Raw genomic sequence first — 10,315 nt, forward strand, 5'->3', positions numbered from 1 at the left:
AGAGGGATGGTGAACTGCCCAATGCACACCACGAGGACTTGGAGTTGCTCCCCGGTGGTGTTTGTTTATGTCCCACATCCGGCATTGTTGGAGGAAGCCATGGGTATTGGAGTTTTTTGGAAGAAGAGTAGGTAAGGGAGGTAAGAGAAATTTAGAGGGAGGCTTTTAGGAGATTTCCCACAGACAGCGCCAATTGATGGAGCACAATCCGGCTGTCTTAGCTGTAAACGATTTTGCCTCTGACTGGAGCAATGGGGAGCCTGAAACGGAGAAGATGAGGGAACTCCGGGGGGAACCCGATGAGATAACTCCAAAGCTCAAGTTAGTATTCTCTCAAAGGCAAAGTAAAGAATAGATGGCGCAAAGTTCACATACCTTGTTTGTTGGGGGTAGGGGGCCTTTTATAACCACTTCGCGCACTCACTCCGAGGCCTCTGTCAGGTCGGGTATGATTATTTCTGTGTTTCTGCCAGTTTGGGTGTCATCCTTTCTGTTGGGATAGAACCGCCACTGCTCCTTGTTGGAGCCGTCTCTGTAACTGGAGATGGCGGTGTCAGGTGGTGGTGGCAGGTGGCCATTTGAAGTGCAGCTGTTAAGCGTCAGATCCCAAGTTAGTCAGGTGCGCCGCCCCTAGATACGAATATCCTCGGTGTCAGTCATGGTACGGTTTGTTCAGTTTGGCGTCCTAGAGGCGAAGGGCTGGAGTGGTGAGTGAGGTGAAGTCTTGAGTTCGGAGGTATGTCCTGAACTGCCATAGGGCAGGCCAGTTCGGTGAGGTGTGTCCCGAACTGTTTTAAGGCAGGCCAGTTCGGTGAGGTGTGTCCTGAACTGCTATAAGGTAGGCCAGTTCGGTGAGGTGTGTTCCAAACTGCCATAGGGCAGGCCAGTTCGGGTTTTGCTTGGGGCCTAAGGGAGAGTTCAGGTTCCCAGTAGTGAGTTTGGGTTCCTAGTAGGGAGTTCGGACCGCTGGTTCCTTTAGTGCTCTTGCCTTAGGCGCACTGTTTGTGCCAAGCTGTTGCCTTTGCCACGTGTTGCATAACTATGAGGTCGGGCCAAATCTTCCTTCATCAATTGCCCCCCACTCCTCGCGCTAAGGGTCTTGCCTTGGCACGGGGAGTTCGTGAGGTGGTAGGTGGATTTGTCCCGTACTTCGAATCTCGATAGCACGAGGGGGTAGGTGGAGTTCACGCTAAGGGTCTTGCCCTGCCACTTGAGTTGGGCTTGGGCTTGGGCTATTGGGCTTAAATTAGGAAATAAGCACACACTAAAATTTAAACTATTTATGTATGTATGTATGTTTTGTATGTACGTATGTATGTATGAGCGTGTATGTGTATGAGCTTGAATTGGGTGCGATAAGGTCAAGCAATGCTTACGTTGTCCATGAGCTAGGCTTGGGCCTGGCCCCAAAAGTTAAAAAGCCCAAACGTTTAGGCTTAGGCTCAACCCAATGACCGAAAATCCAAGCCAACCTCATATAAATTTGTGGGCCAAGTCGGTTTGGACTTAGGTTGGGCTCACCCAAGTTGAACCCCTATATATATGTCCTTTGTTGGTTTAGAGCCCTACTACGTATGAGTCCATTAGTTTGATGCGAATATAGGTTCACATGTTATACAACAATTGTAAGTGCAAATTATTTAACAAACTTGGGGTTTAAGTTACCTATTTAATTTGGTATCTTATTTATGTAGTTAAACAATCCTAATTAACTTAATTACGTAATGTAATAATTAGTTATTATTACTAATAAAACTACAAAAGTTATAATTTTAATCCATTTGAGTCATATTTATAAACTACAAAAATTGTAAATATTAACTCACATTTTTAATAATAATAATAATAATAATAACTTTTATTTATTAAAAGTCCAATTAAATTACTAATATCGTAAATAAAATTAATTTAAAATAACATTAGTTTTATAAATAATATTAATAAAATTTAGTAATGCAATAAAATGAAAAATTTTATGAGAAATTTATTAATTCCAAAACTAATTTTTATTGATTCTATTTAAAATAGTTACATTAATAAAATTTATAGTGGGTCTATAGCATAACCTAGTCCATGATCACACATAATCAAGATTGTCATAAGGCTCTTTCTACTTCATTCTCTCAAAAATTGTCCATATCTATACTACTATTAAAAGTGTTATTGAAAGTGTATAACTTTTGTTTGACTAAAATACCCCCCAATTTTTTAAATTGGCCCCACTTATTGTAAGGACAGAAGTGTAATTTGAGCAACCATTTCTCTCCTCATTCAAATCCCTCTCATTTAGTCTTATATTTAACTAGAATACCCCTATGTTTGAATTTGATCCATCTCTAAATTGTGGGGGCACAAAATGTAATTTAAACTACTACTTTTCTCCTCATTTAATTTCATCTCATTAAGTCTTATATTTAGGGTATTAACTCTCATTCTCTCATTCAATCCTATATTTAAGTTGTTCTTTTCACCAATTAAATTTACATCCAATAATTTTAATGATATAAAATATATGCTTTTTAAAATTGACCCAAGAAAAAAAGTTGTTCTTCCAACATGTGGCAAGTAATCAATTCAGCCATTCGGATCAATGGGTCGATCCATGATTTCCTAATAAAATAAAAGACTTTTAAAATATAAATAAGTAAAAATAAAAAATAAAAAGTACAGAAAATTGGACACATTATACTAATGTTTTATATTAAATATACTAAATAAAAATAAGTATAATAAATAATAATTATTCTTATTGATGTTGAAGTAAAATATAAATTTAAAACTAATCAAAAAGTAAAATTTATTTTCGTGGTGGATGGTCAATAATTCAACCTTTTTGATCAAATGTGTCAACCATTGACATCATTACTAAATAAAAAAGATAAAACACAAAAAATGTAACAATATATAAATTTAATTTGTAAAAACATTTAATCACTTTACCTAATATTTTATAGTAATCATATTAAATAAAAACAAGTATGATGAATAATAGTTGTTTCATTGATGTTGGAAATAAAAGTCAAAACCTCCCAAAAATGAAAAAGTTTTTTCTGCTAGTGGGTGAATAGTTCAACCTTTTTAGTTATATGTGTCAACTTGATATCATAATTAAATAAAAAAATTAAAAATGATATAAATACAAAAGATATGAAAAAATTGGAATTTTGTAGAAAATATTTGAGCACATCTCTATTAGTTTATATTAATTATATTAAAAATTAAACACGATAAACAAAAATTATTTTTAATTTTTATTGATGACGAAAATAAAATAAAAATTTTAAAACTAACCCATAAGTGATTGTTTTCCTGTTTTGTGGTAGATCATTAAATTCAACCTTTTAAGTCAAATGTGTCAACTTCTAAAGTCGTAATTAAAGACTAATAATAAATAAAAAGTTAAATATATATATATATATATGAAGTAGAAAACATTTGGGCATATCTCTAATATCTTATACTAATTAACCATACTGAAGAAAATAAGTATGACAAAGAATAATTGATTTTATTGATGATGAAAATAAAATGGAAATTCAAGACCAACCTAATAATGGAGTTGTTTTCCTATTTGGTGGAAAGTCAACAATTTAAAACTATCAGGCCAAATGTGTCAACCTTAATGTTATAATTAAATAATAATCAAATTTTAAAAAATAAAAAGACACAAAAGTATAAAAAATAAAAAAAATGTAGAAAACATTTGGGCACATCTCTAATATTGTATATTCATCATAGCAAACAAAAATAAGTGTGACAAATAAGAAATAATTTTTATACATGTAGAAATAAAAAAAAATTGTGGAACATTTTAGAAACATATTATTTACTATCATCATCTTCTTCTTAAAAAATTACCATGTGCAAAGCACGTACACATCTACTAGTATAATAAAAATAGAGCATAGGAAAGTAAGAATGTGAACCCAATAATCGATAAGCTAATTTCCTACTTAATTAGTGGCTCTTGAGTTTTCAAAATGTGTCACAAAAAAATACAATTGAAAGATTGGCACGGGTTGGGTTGGTAATAAGTTGAACCCTATATGCTTGGGCAACTTGGCAAGGGTTTGACCCAACCCTAACCTAACCCTCCTGATGAGGGCGGATTTGGCCCTCTAGTGAGATTATGACACCTGGAACCTCATGCCAATTAAGTGTAGCCTCTTGACAACTAGACAGCTCGAGCTAGCTATAGGCAGCCTAGCGTTTTATGAAGAGCTCGCCACTTAGGGGCAGCTAGGCATAGGCAGCTGGCCACTCCACAGGCAGCCTGGCATCTTACGAAGAGCTCGCCACTTAGAGGTAGCTCGACACTTACAGGCAGCTCGGCATAGGCAGCCTAGCATCTTACGAAGAGCTCATCACTTAGGGGCAGCTCGCCACAAGTAGCTCGCCACTTACAAGCAGCTGGCCACTTACAGGTAGCTCACCTCCTATTAGGCCACGAAGACCTGCCTCAGGTAGAAGCACCTCGACACATTACCAGCAGCTCGGTGAAAAGTAACTCGGTAAAAAGTAGCTTGGTGCAAGGTACCTCATTGTAGAGCAGCTCGGCGTATCGCAGGAATATTTTCTACCTGACAACTGTACCTACCAGATCTAGAGACTACACCCACATCTTTGGCCAGGTGGTTTCGTGCCTGCCAACTCTGACAATGCCTCATGTCTGACAGGACCGTACCCTGCAACAGTTACCTATGCCCACCAACTCAGCCCTGGAAAGTAACGGTTGCGATAGATAATTAGAGGCGGTTACACCAAATCTGTCAGGACACCGCTATATAAGAGTTCGAACCCCCCAGAGGGGGAGGAGGATGAAGAATGGAGGTAACCTCTGATCTCTAGCTCTCTCATTTCTCTAATATCATCTTCAAGCTCTCTACTATCAGAGTGCTAACTTAGCCACCGGAGTGACCCCGCCGGGTAAACACCCCCGGGTCCTCTGATTTAGTTCTCGTAGGTTCATCGGCTCCCGCCATCTACAAAGAGGAGCAGATCATCTCATGAACAGACTCTCCGTGTCCGTTTGAGAGCTGCTAGGCAAGTCAGACAAGAAGCACAAGAAATGGCTGAACAAATAACTATGATGGATTATGCCAAGCCCACCCTCACCGGGACAGCTCCAGCATTATCAGGCCAACTATTGCTACCAATAACTTTGAAATTAAACCGGCCATAATCCAAATGATACAAAATATGGTTCAATTCTGTGGTTTGGCCCACGAAGATCCCAATGCACACATTTCTAACTTTCTAGAAATATGTGACACCTTTAAACACAATGGGGTAAGTGATGATGCCATTAGGCTAAGGTTATTCCCATTTTCTTTGAAGGATAAAGCCAAAGCATGGCTGAATTCTTTGCCGGTAGGATCAATAGCTACGTGGAATGAAATGGCCGGCCGTTTTCTCTCTAAATATTTTCCCCCTTCTAAAACTGCTAAAATGAGGAATGACATCACTACTTTTTTCTAGCAAGAAGGGAATCTTTATATGAGTCATGGGAACGATACAAAGACCTGTTGAGGAGAGTTCCTCATCATGGCCTTCCCATATGGCTGCAAGTGCAGACTTTCTATAATGGTCTTACCAACTCAAATAAGACCATATTAGATGCTGCAGTCAGAGGGTCCATAACTAATAAAGCTCCTGAGGTTGCCCATGCACTTATTGAGGAAATGACAACCAACAACTATCAATGGCATTCTGAAAGGACTCAAACTAAGAAGCAGCAAGGCCTGCATAATGTTGATACTTATACAACACTATCTGCACAAATAGGAGCACTTAGTAAGAAAATTGATGAAATGCAGATAGCTGTCATGCATGTGCAGCCTCTTACTTGTGAACTGTGTGGGGGAGGCCACATCAGCACTAACTGCCAAGTTGGCAATCAGTTCAGGCCATCTACTGAACAAGTCGACTTTGTCAGTAATTCATCAAGACAATAAGGTTAACAAAGTCACCATACCTTTCACCCAGGATGGAGGGGACATTCAAATCAGCCCTGGCCAAATCAGCATACTTCAAAGCCTTTCCACCAGACTTATCATTAGCTCGAACCAAAGTCCAATTTGGAGGAACTGATGACAAAATTTATAACAAGTGCGGAAACCAGGTTCCAGAACCAGGAAGCCTCAATCAAAAACATGAAAAACCAAGTAGGACAATTGGCACAATTGATCTCTTCCAGAATGTCGGGAACTCTTCCAAGTAACACTGAAGTGAATCCGCGAGAACAGGTGCAAGCTATTACCTTAAGAAGTGGAAAAGAGTTGCTTGAGGTAGAAAAGAAGAATTGGGCTGAACCCAAGGCAGAAACAAGTCTTGGGACTGTACAACAAAAGAAGGAACAACCAGAAGCACAACAAGGGATGCACTAGCAGCCACAAGTTCCATTCCCTAACAGGCTGAAGCAACAAAAATTGGAGAAGGAATTTGATAAGTTTCTTGAAATTTTTAAAAGTTTACACATTAATATTCCTTTTGCTAATGCTTTAGCCCAGATGCCACACTATGCAAGGTTTTTGAAACAATTATTGGCAAACAAAAGGAAACTAGGAGATGTGGCTACAGTTGCTTTAAATGAGGAATGTTCTGCTATCCTTCTAAACAAGCTGTCTCAGAAACTTAAGGATCCAAGGAGTTTCACTATTCCTTGTACTATAGACAGTCTCAAAATTGAAAAAGTTTTATGTGACCTAGGAGCTAGCATCAATTTAATGCCATATTCTATCTTCAAGAAATTGGGATTGAATGAACCTCAACCCACTAGAGTGGCATTACAATTGGCTGATAGATCCATTAGACATCCTAGGGGGATCATAGAATATGTTTTAGTTAAAGTTGACAAATTCATTTTTCCAATTGATTTCATTGTGTTAGACATGCAAGAAGATGTAGAAGTCCCACTGATCTTAGAGAGACCTTTCCTGACTATCAGGAAAGCAATGATTGATGTCCAACAAGGACAACTCAGCCTTAGGACACAAGATGAGGAGGTTATTTTTAAAATGTCTGATGCTATGAAACATGCACCCTCTAGTGATGATTCTTGTTTTATGATTGATGCCATTGAATTGACAATTGATGAATGCTTCTAGGTAAGTAGATTAGTTGATCCTCTTGAACTCTGCCTCCAGCAGGGAAACATGGAAAAAGAAGAAAATCAAGAGTTAAACCTCATGATAGCATACCTAAATGATAAGTCTCAATTCAAGGGAAAGGGGTTTCTCAAGTTAGAGAACCTAGGCAAATTGCATGGACCATCAGGTAAGCCATCATCCCAAGAACCCCCCACCCTTGAATTGAAACAATTACCTTCCCATTTAGAGTATGCTTTCCTTGAGGCACCATCAGATCTCCCCATAATAATTTTTGCAGCACTAAATCCCTTACAAAAAGAAAAGCTATTAAGAGTGCTACGAGAACACAAAAATGCTATAGCTTGGAAGATAGAGGATATCAAAGGCATTAATCCATTCAGCCCCAAAGGCGCCTGAACCCCAACATGAAAGAAGTGGTAAAGGCTGAAATAATTATGCTGTTAGATGTTGGGATCATTTATCCTATTTCTGATAGTTCTTGGGTAAGCCCTATGCAAGTTGTGCCCAAAAAAGGGGGTATGACTGTTGTTCCAAATGAGAAAAATGAATTCATCCCTACTAGAACCATCACGGGATGGCGTGTGTGTATTGACTATAAAAAATTAAATGAAGCCACCTGGAAGGACCATTTCTCTCTCCTATTTCTGGACCAAATGTTAGAGAAGCTAGTTGGGCATGAGTATTATTGTTTCTTGGATGGATATTCAGGGTACAACCAGATACCAATTGCACCAGAAGACTAAGAAAATACCACTTTTACTTGCCCATATGGTACATTTGCATACTGAAGGATGCCCTTTGGGTTATGCAATTCCCCAGCAACCTTTCAGCGATTTATGATGTCTATATTTTCTGATATGGTTGAAAATTTTATTGAGATCTTTATGGATGATTTTTTAGTTTTCGGTTATTCGTTTGATGCATGTTTAACTAATCTGGAATAGGTGCTTACTAGATGCGAAGAAACACATCTTGTGTTGAATTGGGAGAAATGTCATTTTATGGTGCAAGAAGGCATAGTGCTTGGCTACAAGATCTCTCAAAGAGGTATAGAAATCGACAAGGCCAAGGTGGAGGCAATTGAAAAATTGCCACCCCCAACATCTGTTCATTCTTTGAGAAGTTTCTTAGGACATGTCGGATTCTATAGGAGGTTTATTAAGGATTTCTCAAAAATTGCCAAGCCATTATCTACCTTGCTTCAGAAAGAAGTGACTTTTGAATTTTCAATTGAATGCCTTCATGCTTTCAACATCTTGAAAGACAAATTGATCCATGCACCTATATGGTAGCACCCAATTGGACCCTCCCATTTGAATTAATGTGTAAAGCGAGTGATTCTGCTATATGAGTTGTTTTAGGACAAAGAACGAACAAACATTTTCAGCCAATTTACTATGCTAGCAGAACCTTGAATGGACCCCAACTCAATTACACCACTATCGAAAAAGAGTTGCTAGCAGTAATATTTGCACTTGACAAGTTTCGTTCATATCTGATATTGTCCAAGGTTGTTGTTTACATAGATCACTTGGCATTAAGGCACTTGCTTACCAAGAAAAACTCAAAACCAAGACTGATCAGGTGGATCCTTTTGTTGCAAGAGTTTGACAGTGAGATTAGAGACATGAAGGGTGTTGCAAACCTAGTTGCTGACCATCTCTCCCGATTGGACAAGGTAAGCTCAAAAGAGGAAATAACTAGAAACATTGGGGAGGAATTTCTGGATGAACAGCTGTACTCAATCCAGGAATACTCATCTCCTTGGTATGCTGATTTTGCTAATTATCTAACTGCACAAGTCCTTCCTCCTAACCTTTCATATCAACAGAAAAAGAAATTCCTTTCTGATGTAAAATACTATCTGTGGGAGGAACCATTTATGTATAAATTGGGTGCAGATCAGATCATAAGAAGATGTGTCCCCGAGGAGGAGATGGAGTCGGTACTCCACTTTTGCCATGATAAAGAAGCAGGAGGTCATTTTGGAGCTAGCCGCACTGTAGCCAACGTTTTGCAATCAGGTTTTTATTGGCCCACACTTTTCAAAGATGTCCATAGGTATGTGTCCACATGTGACAAATGCCAAAGGTCGGGAAACATTTTCCGACGGAATGAAATGCCCCTTTCCAATATCTTGATCTGTGAAATCTTTGGCGTTTGGGGTATAGATTTCATGGGACTTTTTCGAAATTCTTTTGGTAATAAGTACATCCTCGTTGCAGTTGACTATGTATCCAAATGGGTAGAAGCCATGGCTTTACCCACAAATGACTCAAGGAGGGTGGTACACTTCCTAAAGAAGCTATTCTCCCGATTTGGCACTCCGGGAGCCATAATTAGTGATAGGGGAACTCACTTCTACAATAACCAATTTGAGAGGTTAATGCAGAAATATGGAATTACAAATAAATTAGCTACCCCTTATCACCCTCAAACTAGTGGCCAAGTGGAGTTGGCTAACAGGGAACTCAAAAGAATTCTGGAAAAGACCGTTGCATCTGCTAAAAAAGATTGGTCCATCAAATTAGATGATGCATTGTGAGCATACAGAACTGCATTTAAGACACCCATTAGCATGTCCCCCTATAGATTGGTCTTTGGTAAAGAATGCCATTTACTAGTTGAATTAGAACACAAGGCCTATTGGGCTCTTAAATTTTTAAATTTTGACATTCAAGCCACAGGGGCTAAAAGGCAGTTGCAATTGAATGAATTGGATGAATTCAGACTTGCTGCCTATGAGAATGCCAAAGTTTATAAAGAAAGAACAAAAAACTTGCATGATAAGAACTTGCTGAGACGGGACTTTTATGTATGCCAACAGGTATTGTTAGATAATTCCCGTCTCCGCTTGTTTCCGGGTAAGCTGAGATCTAGGTGGTCTGGACCCTTTACCATTTCACAGGTTTTTCCCCATGGGGCTATAGAAATCACCCACCCGGTTCAAGGCACATTTAAAGTAAATGGTCAATGCCTGAAATCATATTTAATGGGAGGTATTGTACCCCCTCCATTCACTGTTTATCTTGATAACCAATAATCTTCTTTGCTTGATCCAGAACAGGTTAAGGCATCTCTTTGTCATTTACCCTTTTAGAATATTAGTTAGCAAAATAAAGATCTTCTTCCCAAAATTCCAATTCTTTAAGGACATTGTTCATCATTTTCTTTTCTTCAGTTTGATTTAGAAAGAGTGATTCCCT

The 10,315-nt window shown here is 38.4% G+C and overlaps 1 non-coding gene across 1 annotated transcript; it reads right to left on the reverse strand.

Moving 5' to 3' along the window:
- Window positions 1-5,445: 5,445 nt before the first annotated feature.
- Window positions 5,446-5,551, reverse strand: LOC148865186 (small nucleolar RNA R71). The gene has a single exon (XR_016112128.1). It is a non-coding gene; the product is annotated as a small nucleolar RNA R71 (small nucleolar RNA).
- Window positions 5,552-10,315: the final 4,764 nt, after the last annotated feature.

This window comes from Nelumbo lutea, chromosome 3, assembly GCF_056320005.1.
Source record: "Nelumbo lutea isolate HS-2025 chromosome 3, American lotus-T2T, whole genome shotgun sequence".
Taxonomy (NCBI): domain Eukaryota; kingdom Viridiplantae; phylum Streptophyta; class Magnoliopsida; order Proteales; family Nelumbonaceae; genus Nelumbo; species Nelumbo lutea.